Source organism: Oenanthe melanoleuca, chromosome 8, assembly GCF_029582105.1.
Source record: "Oenanthe melanoleuca isolate GR-GAL-2019-014 chromosome 8, OMel1.0, whole genome shotgun sequence".
Lineage (NCBI taxonomy): Eukaryota > Metazoa > Chordata > Aves > Passeriformes > Muscicapidae > Oenanthe > Oenanthe melanoleuca.
In genome coordinates this window covers 25,806,491-25,825,751 of record NC_079342.1, presented here as the reverse complement: position 1 = coordinate 25,825,751, position 19,261 = coordinate 25,806,491, and positions in this window count along the sequence as shown.

Below are 19,261 nucleotides of genomic sequence, written 5' to 3'. Positions count from 1 at the left end.
TGAAATTTAATTTGAACTTGCCAAGTATTTTGTTCTCTCCCCAGCAAGGGAAGAGTCTCTGCACAATAAAGAATATCCCATATTTGGATGTGCAGCTGCCCAAACTGGGGCAAATATTTATTCTGTTTGGTTGGCACAGAGAGCTGCTTGGCAGAGATCTGGCCTCTCTTGTGGCTGATGTGTATTAGATGCTGTATCCTATTTATCTGCCCTGCTGGAAGAAAAGGGAAACCAGGTTCCAGTGCCTGGCAAACCTTGTGCAGGCTCAGGATGTGCTGTAACCAAGGGGGCAGGAGGGGCTGCATCACAGACTTGGTTTTTTAATCTCCTTTTACCTCCTTTTTTTACCCAAAGCCAGCCCTGGACTCTGAGTTTCTGTTACAATTTCCTGTGTGGGGTCACTTCTTCCAGCCCAAGGAGCAAATTTTTACCAGACTGGGAAGGAGCATTGTCTAGTGGTTAGAGACAGGAGGAAGGGAAGAGGGGTAGAATTAGATACTGCTGTTATTCTGACACATGGTGTGTATTACATCATGGTTACAGAAGTGAAATTTTAGGCATGACTAAGTGACTGAGGTTCAAGAACAGAGGATGTGATGAGTAAAGACAGAGTAATCTTGCTGCAAGGTGAGGCAAGCTGCATGTGAATTTATGTTTAATTTAAATGACTAAAAAAAAAAAAAAAAAAAAAAAAGAGGAAGAAGAAAAGCTTGACCAGTTGTTGCTGATTCATCCCTGGGGGTAATGAGGAGAGCCAAGTGTTCTGTCCAGGAGCTGTGGGACTGCCCTGCCAAGCCAGCAGCAGCTGTGTGAACAGCACAAAGGCTTTCTGCTCTGGAGACTGGCAGGATGGATTGCAAAGGAGCTGCAAAGATTGCAATGAGACTAAAAGCTCCAGGTGGAATTTCAAACCACAACATGCTTTCCTCTCCCTCAGCTGCCTCCCCATTCCTCAGCACGGTCCATGAGAGAATCAAATTCTCTCTCCCCTTAGAAACCACCACAGATATTTTACATCTCTTTCCCTTTCCCCCACTTCCACAACCATTTTCCTTCAACAACAGTTGAAAAAGTTTCCTTGGCCAGATTTCTTTTGTTGTTGGGGATTCCCCTGGTCAGGTCATTCTTGGGGGGACTGAAAGCCAGCTGGTCACTTAATTCCCTGGGGCCTTCAGCTTGAAAAGCTGGCCTGGCAGGGGAATAGCTGGCCTTGTGAGCCATTAAAATGGCTCATTCTCCTCACCTCTGTGCTTGGGAACATCCATTTCCCCTGATATTTCTCTCTCCTCACTACTGTGAGATTTATGTCAAGCACAGAGAGTCTTGGTTTGAAAGACACTCTGCTAAAGAAGGCAGGAGCCTCTCTTGGAATGGAGAATGTAAACCCCCTCCCTCCAATTTATTTCCATTTTGAAATTAAGGGGCTCTCAGGAAAAGATATGGGAATTAGGAATAACAGTTCTTTACTAGGAAAATTAAAATAGAAATACAGTATTACAAAGAACAATCCCAACCCCTGCCAGAGTCAGAATCCAAGCTGACACCCGTCAGTCAGTCAGGGTGTTGGCACAGTCCCATTCAATGGTGGCTGCATCCTCCTGCAGTGGCAGATGTGGTTCAGCTGGAGCAGTGCTCCTGGAGAAGGTGCAGTTTTCCTCTGAAGGTGCAGGGATGATGTGGAAAGGTCTGGCTTTCCTCTGGAATGCAGTGGAAAGAAGGTCCCTTGGTGTCCAAAATGTCAGTTTTTATCTGGGTAGGAAAGGCTTGGCTGCTCCCCTGGCTGGAGCATCTCCCAGTGGGATGATGGAATTTTATCAGCCATGCAGTGGGACTGAATGGGCCAGCAGCAGATGATATCTTCCTGGAGGGAGGATGGGCTGTGGGAAAGATAAAGATGATTGCCCCAGCTGGTTTTAATAGATGGTGATAGAATACAAACTCTTGGTCACATCCTTTATTTCAACCCAAGACAAGAGGCAAAATATGTCAGAGAAAAAGGCATCAGAGAGGAACATTTGTGCCTCTTAATAAGATTTCTGGATGAAGAGCAGGTATCTGAGATTTAACTTCAGTTACAGTCCTGAAAGAGAAATCTAAACCACAGACGATCAAGAATGCACAGAGGAGAATGGATTTTCCTCAGATTCCCTGCTTGGTGCCAGCAATGAAGGACCAGGAGGAATTCAGCACATTCATTGCTGCACTTGGTTTGGGTGAGGGTGGGTTGGCTGACTGCTTGGTTTTTTCCTTGATAATTTTGATAATTTTGCTTGAAATTCCTCCCTCACAACCCATGGAGACCCTGGAGGAGCTGAATCATGTAAGAGTGTAGATGGAAAGAAGGGGATGGTAATTTCCTAATCCAGTTTGAACCATCCTGAGGTCCTGTCTCCCTGCCCTTGGAGAGTTTATTTTGTCACCACATGCATTTTATTAGTGATGAGACAGGGTGAGATCCACCTGCCAGTCCATGCATCCACGTCTCCAGAGCCCTCCAAGCCACAAATTAAACATGGGGTCATGCCAGCACCAGAAATACGTGTGGAAATGGTGAGGGGGTGTGAGCTCGTCCCCTCCACCAGCCCACAGCCACTGAGAGAGAGAAAATAGCATTCTTAGAAACGTTAAATAAATCAAATTCTTAGCCACCAAGAGAGAAAATAACGTGGCTTAGAGAACAGAAATTCATGGTTTCTGTCTTTAAGCCTTGACTCTCCAGGAACATCAGGTAGACAGAGAGTGCTGCTCCTTTGTCCAGCCTTCTTTGGAAGACTGACCTTTTCTCGTGGCCAAACTGCTCTCTGTTTGTTTCCTTGCAACAGTTTTCTAGTGGTTTGTGCCCTCTGTGAGTCTGGTACCACTGTTGAACACTTTGCTTTTGCTCTCAGGGTGTGAAAACCTCGTGCAGAACCATTGCTAGCAGAATCCATCACGCAGCTGGTTTGGAAATTCAGTCTTTCTTTAACAGCTTTTTACTCATCTCATTCTTTACCTCTAATTTCCTCCGTAACAAAGAGAAAAAAAAAAGTGCTACCCCTCCCCTGAAGGCCTACTTTTTAAAAGTGCTATTTCCTGTGGTCTCCAGGAGCACATTGAACACAGAAATGTGATATCTCTGTAATCTCTTGCTGGGTGTAAAGGGGAGCAGTTGGGCAGTGAGATTCTGTGGTGACTTCCAGTAAATCCTCAGCCTCACACAGGGCTGCTGGGTCACCTGGGCAGGTGTGGGAACCCAAAAGCCTGGGATTTTTTAACTTTCTGTGCTTTCTGACAGGAGAACACTGCTTTTGACTTGAGGCCCTGGAGAAGGCTTCCAAATTTGAGTGATGGAGTTAAAATCACTGGTGTGTAGTTAGAATAGAAGTGTGTGATTTCACATGGTGAAAGGTTTGGAACTGGTGGTTGTTAGAATATAGTAATAGGTATGGGACAAAATGGAGGTTCTCAGGCTCCCATCTTCCTTTTCTTATTCCTTCTTAATAAATTTTAAGTAGAAATTTTTGGTCTCTGTGCTTGGAATTTCTAAATTGGCCACTTGTGGTGGGCTGACCCCACCCAGCCACTCTCACTGCCCCTCCTGAACGACACAGGAAATACTGGAAAGGAAAAGGAAAGGCAAAAAACTGGAAAGACTCATGGCTGGGATAAATGCAGGCATTCCTCCCTCCTGAGGCATTCCTCTGGATCCTGGAGAGGCACTAATGAGAGGAAGGCTGGGATGGGGCACACAGCAGGCTCTGGAAGTGGCTGTGGAGGTGACAAGCAGGGCTGTGCTGGCACAGGGGATGATGTGTGGCTGAGCTGTTAGAAGCTCTGGGAAACACCAGAAAGTGGAAAGTGATATTCATTATTCATTAATAAATGCTATATATGTCTATAGACAGGCATTTTCCCCCTTAAACAAAGCAAACCTGCCCACAATACAACCTGCAGCCAGCAGGGCAGGTAAAGCTGCCAGCACTTCAGGCAGGACCCTTGGATTGTGTTGCATTTAAATTTGCAAGGGAATTGAATGTAATTGTTTTGCAATTGATGTAATGCTTTTATTTCCCATCTTAGTGAGCCCCCCAATATCACACTTCAAGCCTGAGGACTTTTATGGGGACTTGTGTTTGTTTTGTGGCTCTGGCTGGAGCCACCTGAGCTGCTAGAGATGCATCATGTGTGTTGAGGAGAGGGTGGTGGTCTGAACTCTGTCAAAAGCCGAATTTCTGTGCTGGTGGCTGGAAAGGAAAGCCTGGATAGAAACTAAGAAAAGCTTCTTTATAGTAAGGAACAATTCAGAGCAAGGAGGGAGAACAAAACAAACACAAAAGGTTCCCTTCAGTACTTGGTACTTGTAGGACACTGGTCTGAAGTGACCCTCAGTGTTCCCTCAGTGAGTGACATTGTCAGCAGAAGGGTGGTGCCTCAGGATTTGAGCTTTTATATTTTTCATCTATTTGCAATCCTGTGTGAGCTGCTGTTCTCCCATTCTGGTCAGACACAACAATTCCTCTCTGGAGTCAAGGGCTCCTCACTGCCTCAGATCCTCAGAGCTGGAAACAAAAAGGAGTTGGGGGGAGCAGACTGGGGGTAAATGACTTCATTACCTGAAGCTGTAATTGGAAGATTAACCCCCAATAAGCAAATGGACCAAACTCATAAAGATGTGGAAACTCATGACTCATCATCCATTTTTTTAGGTGTAGCCCCTGGGGGGGGATTTGTCTGCCTGAAATGTGTCTGAAGGCCCTTCAATAAATATAAATAAACTGCTTTTTATTACTTTAATTTTGTCAGACCTCTCTTTTTAGGTAAGCCCAAAAAGGCATTGAGGAGAGCAGGGCAGAGGTGTGGCCACACACATCACCCCTGCAGTGAAGCAAGGGGCTGGAGCCAGGGGTGTGAGGGGGGATTGTCCCAGGGTTTGGGCAGCCACTGGCAGGGCTCTCCATGCTGGGTGAAGACACAGCTCTGCCAGCAGGTTTTTGGGGCACAAGGAAAGCTGAGCAGCTCCCCATGCCTGGCACATGCATCACTGACCATCCTCTATCCCAGTGTCCCCGTGTCCTGCCTGCTGCCAGCAGGAATTGTGACACCCCCCAGCTGCCTGGGTGCCGTGGCACTGTGACACAGGGGAGTTCCAAAGCAGCCTGAGACACCAAGGCCCAGTGACTCACCCACGTGTGCACTCTGCAAAGGATTCTGCACTGGGGAGGGTGAGCCACAGCTGCTGTGCTGAGGGGGACAAACCCATCATTCCATGGGGACAATTACCCATCATTCCATGGGGACAAACCCATCATTCCATGGGGACAAAGCCCATAAATCCATGGGGACAAAGCCCATCAGTCCATGGGGACAAAGTTCACCCTTTACTGGGGACAAAGCTCACCCATCCTTCCATGGGGACAAAGTTCATAAATCCATGGGGTCAAAGCCCATCAATACATAGGGACAAGGCAGATCCTTCCATGGGTACAAAGTCCATCCTTCTACAGGGACAAAACCCATCCTTCCATGGGGACCAAGTTCATCCTTCCATGGGACAAAGCCCATCCTTCCTTTGGGAACAAAGTTCATTAACCCATGGGGATAAAGCCCATCCTTCATGGGGACAAAGTTCACCCTTCACTGGGGACAAAGCCCATCCTTCCATGAGCACAAATTTCACCCTTCCATGGGGTCAAGGCCCATCAATCCATGGGGACAAGGCCCATCCTTCCACACAGGCTGGACTGCTGGGCTCTTCCCTGTCCTGGAGAGCTCCACGTGTCCTGCAGGGCCCTGGTGACCACCCTGGCTGCTCCTTGGAGGGTGGGAGGTGAAGATCAGAGCATTCCATGACCATTCCATCTCCTGGTGGTGGCAGGGGTGGGATGACAAGTGCCAGCACTCTGCTCTGCTTGTTAGCCCTGCCTGGCAGGAGGCTGGACACCTTCTTCTTCCTCACCTTCTTCTTCCTCACCTCCTTCTTCCTCACCTCCTTCTTCCTCACCTTCTTCTCCTATGGCTCAGTGCCAGGACTGTCCCTCCTCTGTGCAGGGTCTCTGCACTCAGGGTGATGCTCTCAGGCAGGGAAAGCCAGGGAGGAGGAGGAGGGGATGTGCAGGAGGGGATGAACAGCTCCTCCTCATTCCAGTCACCTCTGGGGTGACAAACTTCTTCCAGCTGCAGGTGCACTGTCCCCAGTGATGCCTCTCTGCCACCTGCAAGGGAGAAAATCAGCAGCAGTGGTGATAAACAGCTCAGGGCCTAATAGCACAGCAGATGCAAACAGAAAATGTTTCTTCTTTATTTGGGGTAAAGGCAGCTACAGGAAACCAAGCCACCTTGGGCAGGAAGCAGAGGTTACTGAGGACAGGGCCAGGACAGCCAGAGGGGGTTGTGTGCTGCTGGTGGTGCTGGTGCTGATCCCCTGCTGCTCCAAAGACCTTAATCCCCCTAATTCCCACCTTAATTCCATCAGGGGAGCCTCACAGGGCTATCTGAGGGGCAGCAGGGCTGAGCCAGCCTGCTCTGCTGAGCATCCTGCACCTCCCAGGCATGGCTGGAAAGAGTTCTGTAGGGAAGAATGTGAAACTCATGGCAGCTTATGGACTGCTGTGATAAAAAAATCTACTGAAGGCTGAGGAAAGGAGGCTTAAAGGGCACTGCTTAAATGTCCTGCTTTACACAAAGAAACCTGCACACTAAGATGTGGTTTCTGGAGGCAGGTGCCAGATGTAAGAGTCCCAAAGTGGGGTTTGGGCAAAATCACACCCAGACTGCTCTGAGAATGTCAAATGGGAAGTGAATTCAGAGTAATCTTCAAAGTAAAATCCCCAGGAGATTCAAAAGTAGATTAGGACCCAAATAAGCATCTGCTGAGTTCAGAGAAGCTGGAGGTTGGTGTTGCCAGCATGGTGTTACTGGGACTGTTCACCAGGTGTTAATTCCAGCTGTGTCCCTGAGGAGCTTTAGACAAATAGGGTGACATTAAATACTCAGGGACTGGAGCTTTCCCAGCTCTTTTGAAGATTTGCCACGCTGATCTCTTGGGATGAGTGTGATATGAAGTGTATCAAAATGAAAGTTTTAGGTTGGCTCATCAGCAAAGGGCCCAAGCACACAGAAGAGAAATCCTTCAATACCTGGAAGGTTTTCAGCCTTCCCTTGCTCTTCCTCTGCTGTTGATAACCCATTTCACTGAGATGCCCTTGCCAAGAGATGGGTCACTGCTCTCTTCATGGCTCAGCATGCAAAAATCTATCCCAAAACCAGTCAGGGATCTGTAACAAATCTGTCACAGGCTTGGAAAGGACTGCATTGTCTGGGGAAGCAGCAAAAGCAGGAGGAAGTGAGAGGAGTTTATTGGATTTGCACAGCAAGGTTTTGGCAGCAAAAACTTGGTAGTTAAGTTCTAGTTCACGATTTAACCATTCTTGAGAAAAAATAGAGAAAGTTTTTGCCCTTACTAGAGAAAAGCTTGAGGTCCACAGGTGAAAAACAGCCTGGTCTGGGTGAGAAATGAAACATCTGGTGATTAAGCAGCCTGAGGAATTCTGATTTGCTCATTGTCCACACCTGTGTGGAGATCAAGGCACATTTCTGGGCAGATTTCTGAGGTGGGGTCAGTGAGAGGCAGTCCAGTTCTGCTGTGCTGCCTGGGAGGTAAGGCTCTGTTTTTCTGCTTTAAACAGCAATTTAATATTTCTCTCTGGGCCAGTGTATGGGCTGGAGTGTCTGTGGGTGTTTGGGGTGGCCTGGCTTTGTGCTCATTCACCTCTAGCTGCTGAGACAGTGCTTCAAAAGGAGCTCTGGGGTCTTAACAATGCCCCAAATATCTGCTTGTGGGCAGAGGCTTCTGTGAGGGTGCCACATTCCCAGTGGCTCTCCTTGGAAGCACATCTCCAGAGTTCTTTGGGACAGCTGGTGAGGCTGGACAGGCTCCAAAGGCAGCAGGATCCCAACAAGGAGTGCTTTGTGTCCCTCCTCTGCTGCTGACACCTGGAATGCAGAGGGACTGGGGCTCTGCAGTCCTGCCTAGGCTGCCCAGCTGCAAAAACAGTGCAAGCTGTGGCTTTGGCTAGTGTGCAGCTCCATCCTGCCCTCCTTGCTGGCCTTGGGACTGGGAGATTTTCAGGCCTGTGGCCACAGAAGGTATTTTTCATTTTTCTGCGGTCACGAACCAAAGCACGAACCCTGAATCTCACAGAGCGAGGCTCAGCTCAGCAGCACTCTCACGGGGATCAAACAGTGTTTACAAGAGAGGAAGCCACCTGAGAAATCACCCTTGATGGTTTTACCTGATGAGAGAGCTCTGCTCGAGCTCTGTCACTGCCCTGGGCTGGCACACACGGGCCAGAGGGGCTAAAGGGTGTGTGCCCATCATGGGCACATCCAGGGAGCATTCCCAGCTCCTGCCATCTATCCACTGGGAACTGGGAGCATTCCCAGCTCCTGCCATCTATCCATGGGGAGCAGGGAGCATTCCCAGCTCCTGCCATCAATCTACAGGGAACTGGGAGCATCCTCAGCTTCTGCCATCTATCCACAGGGAGCTGGGAGCATCCTCAGCTTCTGCCATCAATCTACAGGGAACTGGGAGCATCCTCAACTCTCCTGCCATCTATCCACGGGGAACTGTGAGCATCCTCAACTCTCCTGCCATCAATCCATGGGGAACTGGGAGCATCCTCAGCTCTCCTGCCATCAATCCACGGGGAATTGGCTGTGATAACTGAGCTGGATGGAGCTGTGGTCACTGCTGTGTGAGGTAAGGGCAGAGAGGGGCTCTGTGGAGGGGCTCCTGCTGCAGGGTGGGGTGGCTGCTGTGCCTGCTGGGTTTTGGGTCCAGCAGAGGTGTTGGTGGACCCCTCTGTGCAGCTCATCTCAAGCTGCTCAGTGCTGTTTGATCACAGAGTAGTGCAAGTGCTTCCCCTGTGAAAGCTGATCTGGGAGATAAGTTAAAGGCAAGCCTTTCCATGAGACATGAAATAACCTCTTTTCCACCACCAGCACATTTGTTCCATGCCCTGGTGGAGGCAGGAGGGCTGAGTGGGCAGAGCTGAAGGCCAGTGCTGGCCCAGGGTGTAGCAGCAGCCCAGGAGTGCTCTGTAGCCTGCATGGGAAAAGGAACAGGAATTTCACAAGGAATGGGTGTCCCCCAGTGCTCCAGCACTGTTTGTGAGCAGCCCCTGCAGAAATGGGTCTTTGAATCCACCCTGTGCCGTGTGCTTCTGTCCTTCCCTTCTCTGTAGTGAGGCTGGAAAAGGGCAGAGAAGCTCTGTGTGTTTATTGATGAGCTGTGGGGCATGGAAATGCAAAGCCTTCTCCATCACTCCCTTTGAAATTATTATTTTTTAAAACTATTGTGTCCTGCCCTTGGTTGCTTTGAATGTCAAAGGCTGAGCATCTTCTTGACAGGGAACTCAAAGCTGTAGGTAAATGTGCTTGTGCAGGGTTGCTGAGACTGGAGAGTGGGAGTCCTCTTCCATAAGTGCCTGGGAAGGTTTTTGGAAGGTTTTGAGCGAGGAAGGTTCACTCCTGGCAGTTCTGTCTCCATCTGTAATGCCTCACACTCCCACCTATGCTGAGGTGGTTTCTGCCACTCCTGAGATGCAGTGTTTTGTTTCAGAGCTTTTATTTTTATGCATAAAATAAGCAGGAAAAATATAATTTTTCTTTTCAAAGCCATGTTCTTCTACTCTACAACTCCTTGCTTGGGCAAAAGCATTGCAACTGCCCAGGCTCAGTAATTTGTTCTTTTGCCAGAGGATGCATGTTTGTCACCAAGTGTGGGGGACAACATTGTGTTTATTTCCAAGATAGCAGAGGACTGTTCATTTAAATACATGTTTGAAAACCCCATTAGGGGCTTACTTGTTGGCTGGTAAAGGGAGTTGTTTTTACTTTAATCTGTTGCAAAATGCTCCCCCAAAGGTGTGTAAAAACCTTTGTTCTGGCTGGAGTTCTGCGTCAGAACAGCAAAATTCTCGTGATGCTTTTTCCTCTGAGGTTTTGCACTATGTTTTTTTTTTTAACTGTGTTTATTTGTAATTCTGGGAGCACTGATGCTGGTGTCAAGGGTATGGGGGGGATGAATGCAGCTCATTTGAGTGGCACTGTTTGCTGTGGCACCTGGCACAAAGAAACCTGCTCGATTTGTGCTGCCCTGGGCTGAAGGCTGCCCAAAGGGAGGGTGGATTTTCTGCAGAAACACTGGGAAGGGGCTCTCTGGATGCCAGGCAAGCAGGGAGAAAGGTAGGAGGTTATGACCCCTGGTGCTCTGGGCACCAACTTCGTTAGGTTATCTTTTAAAATGAGCAAAGCAGCTCATAGTTGCTAAAAGGTTATTTATTGCAGAAGCACATCAATCTCAAAAGGCACAGTCACAGACATTATGCTAAGTTTTAGTTTGGACTCTTAAATAGAAGCAGAAGCTGCTCCCAGAGGTCCCAGTGGGGCTGATGTTGCTGCAGCTGCTCCTGTCTTCTCCTAGGGTGTTGGAGTTGATGGTGAATAAAAGCAAAAAAAGCAATGGCAGAAAGCACCAACTCTTCCCAATACATATTCTTATATAGAATATTCTTATCTAGAAGACACAAACTCGGACCACCACTCCTTAACCTATTAGAATTTTAGTTTCTTACCATGCCAAGTTATGTATAGACTACCCATACAACCTATCCTGTTTTATCTAAAAAATGTAAGCAATATTCTTACTATAGCTCTATTATGTCTAATCACTGTCTACAGCTATTTCCTGGAGCCTCCACTGAAAACACTAGTATGTTTTCCAGCCTTCACTAGAACTCACACTCCTACTTTGGTATCTAAACCTTTTATTTGCTAAAAGCATTAGAGATCATACTAAAACTTACTGACTTATCCTAAAACTTAAACTTACACCTCTAAGTGTGAGTCTGAGTGGCTTAACATACTTCAATCCATCCACAGGCTTTAATTCACTCCCTGCACTCTGATTTCTCTCTGAAGAATTCAGAGAGCCCCGACTCCAACGAAAGGGAAGTGCTGGTGGAGCAGAGCAAATTCTGAGAGAGGTGCAAGCAGCTCAGCGTGCTGTGCTGATGCCACCAGGTTTATAGATACCCAGATAAGCAGGAAAAGCGCCGTCCTCCCGGTGATTCTGCCTCCCCGTATCACTTGCATCGGCGTTTTAGAGCTGCCCACATCTGGTTTACATCTGCAGGCGGAGCCACCCTCGCAGCGCTCCGTGACTCACAATGTCCCCCCGCAGGAAACCCAGCGCTCCCCTCGCTGCCAGCAGCTCCTGCTCAGCCTCACAGGGGCTCCACACCTCCCAAAAGCTGCTGCAGGGCATCCCCACCTCCTCACACCCGCATGGAGCCGCAGGGGATGGAGGAGCATCCTCCTCCTCCTCCTCCTCCTCCTCCTCCTCCTCCTCCTCCTCCTCCTCCTCCTGTGGGTCACCTTGGCACGGAGCCGCCGGGGGTTCCTCCCGGAGGTGGTTTTTCTCTTTCCTGCCTTGAGCTGGGCTTTTTGAACCTTTGGAGGGTTCTTCTGCCCCGTGCCCCGAGTTTTCCCTCTGCGCCGCTGTCACACGGTGTTTCTGTGCTCTGCAAGGCGAGGATGCCCTGGGGGAAAGCCCGATAGGGATATCCAGGGTGGGGTGGGGTGTCTCTATTTTTGGGATTATATTCACTCAAAATAACCGCAGAAAACCGAGGTAGGATGTGGGTGCAGAGCTTGGTGTGCACAGAGCTGCCAGAGCCGTTCTAATACATCGAGTCTCTTGCTTTGTATTTTCCTTTATCACCTGAGAGTTTTGCTTTGCTTGGCAATACAGGGGGAGGTCAGGATTTCTCTGGTCGTTTCTGGTGATGGAATCCAGCTTGGTTGTAAACCCTGAAGGGGTGTGAACCCCCAGTCATTGCCATGTGCTTCCCCCACCACCCGCTGGAAATGACTCTGAAATAGGACTGAGTTTGCTGGGGCTCTCCTCCTTCCAAAGTGGAGCTCTAGAAACACAAATTAAAGCTGTTTGGGCACTCTGAAGAACCTCTCAGGGTGGTGTGAATATTACTATCAGTTCCCAGCAAGACGTGTCAGTATTTAGTGTGTTGAAAGCTCAGCATCTTCATCCCACCAGGGGATGACAGCCAAGGTTGAGCACGGTGATGCCTGGGGCGTGCCCTGCAGGACACAGCTTTCCCAGGCAGCACTTTCCCCGTGAAATGGGTATTAAAATGTGCATTGGGGACTTTATGAGTATCTCGAGCCACAGAGGGAAATACAAACTCTTTAAAGCTGTCAGTGTCCCAGGCCCGTGCTGTAATTATTGGAGGAAATCCCTGCAGGACACAGGGAAGAGCAGAGCTGAGGTCCTTGCTCTGGGGAATTGTGCTTGCTGAAATCTTCCCCTTTTTTTGTTTTCCTGTCACTCCTCGGTGGTTTTTATTGGGCTGGCAAGATCGGTGCTATCAGGGCACTGCCATCAGTTGTCATTCCTGCATGCAGGGATGCACGAATGTTAATTACAGGCTGAGTGCTCCCTTCTCTGGCCACAAGGCTGAGCTCTCAAAAATGCCCAGGGCATTGGGATGACCTGAAATAATGTGTTTTGTGGCATCCCTAAAGGTCTCAGGGGAGCAGAGCAGGGTGAAATGGGATTTGGGGAGTTTGTTTGTTTAATTGGCCGCTCCTTGGGGTCCCACAGGTTTGTTCTGAGCCCTGGGGACACGCCCTGGGTTTGCTGTGACAGCGCAGATGGAGGTGGGGCTGCTGGAGTTTAAACACACCACTAGATGTCTGTACAGCCCAGGCTGTGACAGCAGCGCTCCCAGCGCGGGGCTGTGACTTCATTCACTTACCAGGAGCGGGGATGAAGCCTGGATTCATAAATTTCAGCATGGGGCAGAAAGCACAGAGGGGTGGCACTGAAGGAGGGGGTCAGGGTCCTGCAGGAGGAGGGGATGGGGCATGGCCAGGAGGTGGCTCAGGGCCAGGCTAATGTCACCATTTCACAGTGCTGTGATGCTGGAGAGGCTCCCTGGAGCAGAGGCTGGACAGAGTTAAAGGAACAAAGCAGGGATTTATTAAAAGCCCTTCAAAAGATTCACTTTGGGCAGTACAAGAGCCCAGCTGAGGTTACACCCAGGATGGGCTCAGAGTCACGAGTTTTCACACTTTTATAAGTTTTGGTCCATTTCCAAATTGGGGTTCATTGTCCAATTCCAGCTCCAGGTTCTGCAGTCCCATCCTCCCAGATTCTCTCCTCAATTCTGCTGTTTGCACTTTTTGGGGCTGAAGCTGCAGCGTGTCCTTGGTTCTGGGGCTGGAAAAGGATTGTTCTGTGTGACTGAGCTGGGAGGAGAACTTGTAACACTTTATATGGAGTTCAGAGTCACACCCCAGTGCAGTGCAGAGTCTGGGAAATATAAAAGCTAAAACTTCAGGCATCACTCTGGTGAGATGTGCTCTGCCACTGTGGTCAGAACTTCCAGCAGGGAGTTTCTTCAGGGAAAGCTGTCCCTGCCTTTTTTTAATGGCTGAAGAGGCTTTCCCTCTTGAGGAAGAGGAAAAGGCACTTCCAGCGCTTCTCCTCTCTCACAATTCTCTGAACCCACTAGAGGGCAGGGAGGCTCTGTGACAGAGCAGGGTGGGGAGAGCTCAGCCATCCCTGCTGTGACACATCTGCACCCGAGCCTGGATCCTGCAGGATCCTGGGCAAAGCTGGTTTTGCTGCAGTCTGGGCTGGGGCAGGAGCAATCCCTTGTTGTCCAAATTCCATCTTCTCCCTCTCTGCTCCACTGACACCTGCCCTCATCCACCTAGATGCTTCCTGCTCAGTTCTCTCAGGGAAATTAATCCACAAACACCAGAGGTTTATGTCCAAAAAGGAGACTAAGGAGTGCTGCAACTTTATTGGAATAAAGGGAGAGGCCATGGGGCATTCCCCTGGGGTCTCTCCAATTTTTTGGAGGATGCAGCCTCCTTTTTTGTCCTAATTTCCCATCCACATTTCCCTCTTTCTTTCCCTATTGGCTGAGGTACTTGAGAGGTACAGACTTCCCAGAACACCTGAAATTCCCCCCTATTGTACAACCCTCCCTTTTAATTTTTAATTCTTGAGAAATTCATGGTTTTTCCCCATTGCTTCTTTCATCTTTCAATACCCAATTTCATTTATCAGCAAACCTACAGTTTTTTTTGTAAAGGCAAATATCTTTTTTTCCATTCATCAATCAGTGGAATCCATCCCATTGGTTTTTTTATCTCTCAGCGCTGGTTTTATCCTCCAGCAGAGCCAGAGCTTGTTTGTAAAGACAAATCCCTCATTGCTCTCAGTTCCACCCCTCCTTCCATCCTCCCCATCCCTCCACCACCCCAAACTCTTTGTTCTGCTGTGCAGAATAGTGAGGCTGTTCCCAGGAGGAACGAGCAGCCTCTGAGCATGGAATATCTGATGTTTGGGCTGCAGCTGGAGGATGAGCCTGAGGGAGCTGGGGAATTGCAGGGGATGCAGATGAGGATGAGTTACTGAACAAAGCTGACCCCATCTCCTGCCCTCACCTTTAAAAGAACATTTATCTGGCTTTTCTTGCAGGGCTTTCTGGAAAATCCTGCCCACAGATGACTGTGCCCCATTAGGATATTGCTCAATGGAGTTTGTCAGTGTCAGTGTTTGTGAAGTTTGTGAAGTGTGGAGCAGACCCTGTGTCTCCTGGGGATCCTCTCTTTTTGTTTTTTCTTTAATTCCAGTTGGCAGCACATCCTCTCAAAAGTTTGGGCAGATAGCTTCCAAATGAATTGTTTAAATTAGGGTATTGGACAACCTCTGATGTACCCTTTGAGGAAACCAAATAATGCTCTTTAATGCTGCACTGAGTTTTGGATCCAGAAAACACATTTGCCAGCTGGTGTGGGAAAGTGTAAAGGGACCCCAGGAAATAAATTTGAACACTTTGCCTTCCTGACACAGCTGGGAACAGAGCCTGGAGCCCAGTGGAGGCAGGGCTGAGGCTCAGCTGGTCACCAGCAGCTGGGCTGGGCCAAGCTGGAACTTGGCATCCCACAGCATGGATGTGAATCCTTGGGCAGGGTGGTCACACACAGATGGTTTTTTATAACATAGAGTGTAAATGTGGTAACTGTGCTACTTAATCAGTGGCTTGTTTTTATTTTTATTTTTTTTTTATTTTTAGTCAGTGTTAGGATTAAAAACACAAAGGAGATGAATTTTTCTGAGTTTGGGTTTTGTTGTTTAATAAATCTTATTTAAAGTACAGAGGGTTTTGTAATACTTTTAGTTACTAGCTAAAAATGAGCAAAATGGAGGCTTGAATTTAGTGAGTTATAAGGTCTTTTAAAGCTAAATAGTCCAATAAAGAATTAATACTTATATTATTTATATTTTTGACTTAATAACCAAACTCTTATGACCCGCAGTGCAGCACTATTTAAACAGAAACTGCAACTTGAAATTATGAAGAAGGAAGAAGACAGAAAAAGATAACACTCAAAATCTGCCATTTTATATTTATATTATATTTAGTTGTATTTTTATATATAGTTTTATATATAGTTGTATATATATTATAGTTTTATATTTATTATTATATCCTAAAATTTTTAAATTTAAAACTCTTCACTATGTGAAATTACACACATTTATTTTAACTATACACTTTTTCAGTAATAAGTAAGTTGCCACCATGGGGATTTGGCACAGATTTTTCAGCAGCAGGGTCTGGGGTTGCAATCCTTGATCAGTGTTTGCAGCTGTGGCTTCTGCTTGGTTTCCAATTCAAGATGAATTTCCCATCTCTGGATTGGAGGGGTCCCATCTCAACTCTCCCCCTGTTTTAGTGTATTTGTTCTGTCATTCTGGCTGCTGCCTCTGGCCTGTGGGGCTCAGGCTGTGAAGTCTCAGCTCCTGGCTTGCCCCTTTCCACTGTTTCTGGTTTTTGGGTACCAGTTGTCCTTGATTCTCTAGCTAGAGAATCTCTAGAAAGGAATTGTTTTGTCTAACTCCCCTTGAAGAGACCTTACTAACACCTAACATGAACTTTCAGAGTTGCACACTAAGCAGCAGAGATTCTGAAAAACACAAAATCTAAAACCCCAAGGCATCAGATGACAAGGGGGAATACCTCCTGGGGGTTTAAAGTGAGATCAGCAGCTGGAGGCTGGAGATTTGCACTCACCAGCTGGCCTTGTGAGACCTTCCCAGCTGTGCTCCCAGCTGTGTTCCCAGCTGTGCTTCCAGCTGTGCTCACAGCTGCATCACTGCCCCCTAAGCTTGGGGTAACACCCAGCCCTGCCAAGGCTTGTTTTACAGCACAGTGGGTGTTGGAACCCTGAAGCCTGGAATTTTTTATTTTCCTGTGCTTTGTGGCACTGACCCCCAGGAGAACACTGCTTTTGACCTGAGGCCTTGGAGAAGGCTTCCAAATTTGAGTGATGGAGTTAAAATCACTGGTGTGTAGTTAGAATAGAAGTGTGTGATTTCACATGGTGAAGAGTTTGGAATTTGGAGGTTTTAGAACAAAGTAATAGGTATGGGACAAGATGGAGGTTCTCAGGCTCCCATCTTCCTTTTCTTATTCCTTCTTCTTCACAAATTTTAAGTAGTAATTTTTGGTTGGATAGTTAGTGCTCCACTGCAGGTCACAGGAGTTTGGTTATTGGGTCAAAAGTATAAATAATATAGATGTCAGCTCTTTATTGGAGAGTTTAGCTTTAAAAGACCTTGTAACTAGCTAAATTCAGCTCCATTTTGCTTGCTTTTAGCTGTTAGCTAGAAGTGCTGCAGAACTCCCTGTATTTAAGATTTAATAAATAATCAACCCTGAGCACGAGAAAATTCACGTCCTTCATGTTCTATTCCTGGCTCTGAGTGAAGACAGAAGAAAATGAAGACAAGCCACTAATTAAGTGGTGCAGATACCACCTTTAGAAGTGAAAATTCAGGGTTAGAGGCAGCCATGAGTGTGCAAACCCAAACCATGTCAAACCCTTCACCACCTGGTGTCCTGCCCTGAATGCCTCTGGCATTTCTGAAATGTGATGCTGAGCAAGTCTGCATGGGTTCCCATCTGAAGGCAGCTGCTGACACCTTTCTATTCTAAGCTTGGGAACTTATTCTTCATCCTGTAAAATCTTGCTGTAAGGGAGAACCAGCTGAAACCCCCCATGAACCAAATGCTGCAGCCATTTCTTGGCCAAGTCTGGTGGGTTCACCCTTGCTCTTCAGAGACTTCTTTCAGCATCTAAACATGCTTTAATTCCTCTGAGCATCCTTCAGGCAAGCTCAGAACTGCAGCTTGTCCCAGCAGTGAGCTGCTTGGCTGGCTCTGATGTGGTTTGTGGTTTGGTGTAGCATTGCTCATGTGGCCCTCCTGTGCTTTTGATTTTCTGAATCACCAGCGAGTGCACTTTCACAGGCAGGTGTGAGCCTTGCTCAGATGGTGTGTGTAAATACCCTGGGGACAATCTGAGAGGCTCAGCTTCTTCCAGCCAGACCTGAGGATCCCTGTGCCCACAGCAGGTGTAGCTTCAACTCCAAAATTGGACTCCACAGAGAAGCTGTGACCTCCAGGTGCTGCTGCTGCCCCAGGGACACCCAGCCCTTGCACTGGGCTGCTGAGGTCTCCAGCCACCCTCCAGGGTGGGATGGAGCTCTCCAGGGTCCTCAGGTAGCCAATCCCATCCCCTACTAGCCAAATTATCACCTCTTCATTGCCAAGTTTCTCCAAAGCTTGAATTGTGACGGATTCAAAGTTTCCTGGTGTTGACCTGCTACAGGCTGGGAGATCTGGAGGTGTTTGCTCTACTGATGGCTTGTCTGTGTGCTTGAAGTGAATAAAAGGCAGGCACTGGTGTCCCAGCCTGCCAAACCAGCCATGGCACAGCACTGAGACGTAGTGTGAACCTTTTTTAGCCTTTTCTGCTAAAATACAGCAAAGCAAACAGTGGGAACTTAAAATTTAAAAATGTAGAGCAAGCCTGGGAGGAGCCCTGGTTTCTGGACTCAGCAGGGTGATTATGACAAATGTGTCATCATCACACTGATATGAAAATGTGGTGGGAAGAAGTTGATGAAGCAAGATTCTGATTAGAGAAGAAGGAACCTAAGAACAGGAGCTCTCCCAGCACACTTTAACTTGTAGTTTGTCTGTCTCTTGTGCTGCCTCAACTGCATCTTCTCCCCTCTGAGTTTCCAGCAGCAAGAGGAGCCTTCAGCAAGGCCTGAGCCCATTAATCAGGGGTGGAAGTTCCTCTCTCCCCTGCTGAGCAGTAGCCAGAGGTACAGGATGTTCTCTGGGCAATGCAGAAGATGTGCAGGGTGTCTGAGTGGTAGTGGGAGGGTGATAGGAAAAAGGGTGCCCTAGATGAGAAGGGGATTGCAGCTCTGCTCCAAAATAGCAGGCAAGGAAACAAAAATTGGTCAGTGAGAGGCACAAACAGAAGGGATTTGTGCAGCTGGAGGTGAGAAATAGAAACTGGTGGTTGAAGTCACCCAGAATCGAGAGTCAATCTGAGAAGAGATTTCTTATGAAAACAGGAATACAATTAAAGCCTTTTTTTAGAAAGGTGGAGGTTTCACTTTGTAAAGATCCTGAGAGATTTCCCATAAAAGTGCTGCCTGGAGAAGAGGCAATGTCAGAACTAAAGCCTGGCTTCTGATCCCACCCTGACAGAGCAGGAGCAAGCCAGGCAATACTGGCAGCATCCTCTGGAGCTGGAGGGTCCCTTTGGCCCTTCCAGAAAGGAAGTGATCTTTGTTTATGGTATTTTCCTCCTGCCATTGAGTTCAGAGCCCTCTGTTGCCTCCCTTAAAAAGGGGGAAAAAAAGCCATACAAAGCAAACCTGCCAAATCTTTGTAGCAGACCTAGGGGCTGGACTCCTCACTTTGCCAAGGTTTTCCTGCAATGTTTTCTTATATTTTGGTTGGGTCAAACACTTGTGAGACCCTCAGAAACAGGAATGTCTGTGTTTATGTCTGCCTTTTTGCCTTGTACATGGGTGCCCTATGGCCAAGTTGGCAAATTTGATCTGGAAGTGCAGTGAATTTGCATCCCTATGGGTTTAGTCGTTGAGACCTCCGGCCTGAGCAATGTTCAGATGCATCTCCCAGGGCCTGGCCCATTTCCTTTTGTTGTGTTGTGCAATAATGCATCTCACTTCCAATATCAGAGGCTGGCAGCGCTCTGCAGCTCTCTGAGAAAGGTCACCGAAAGTCAGAGGAGTTTCACAAAAAACATAGATGAAAAGTTGACTCAGATTCACTGAAATGAGCAAAACTCTTTC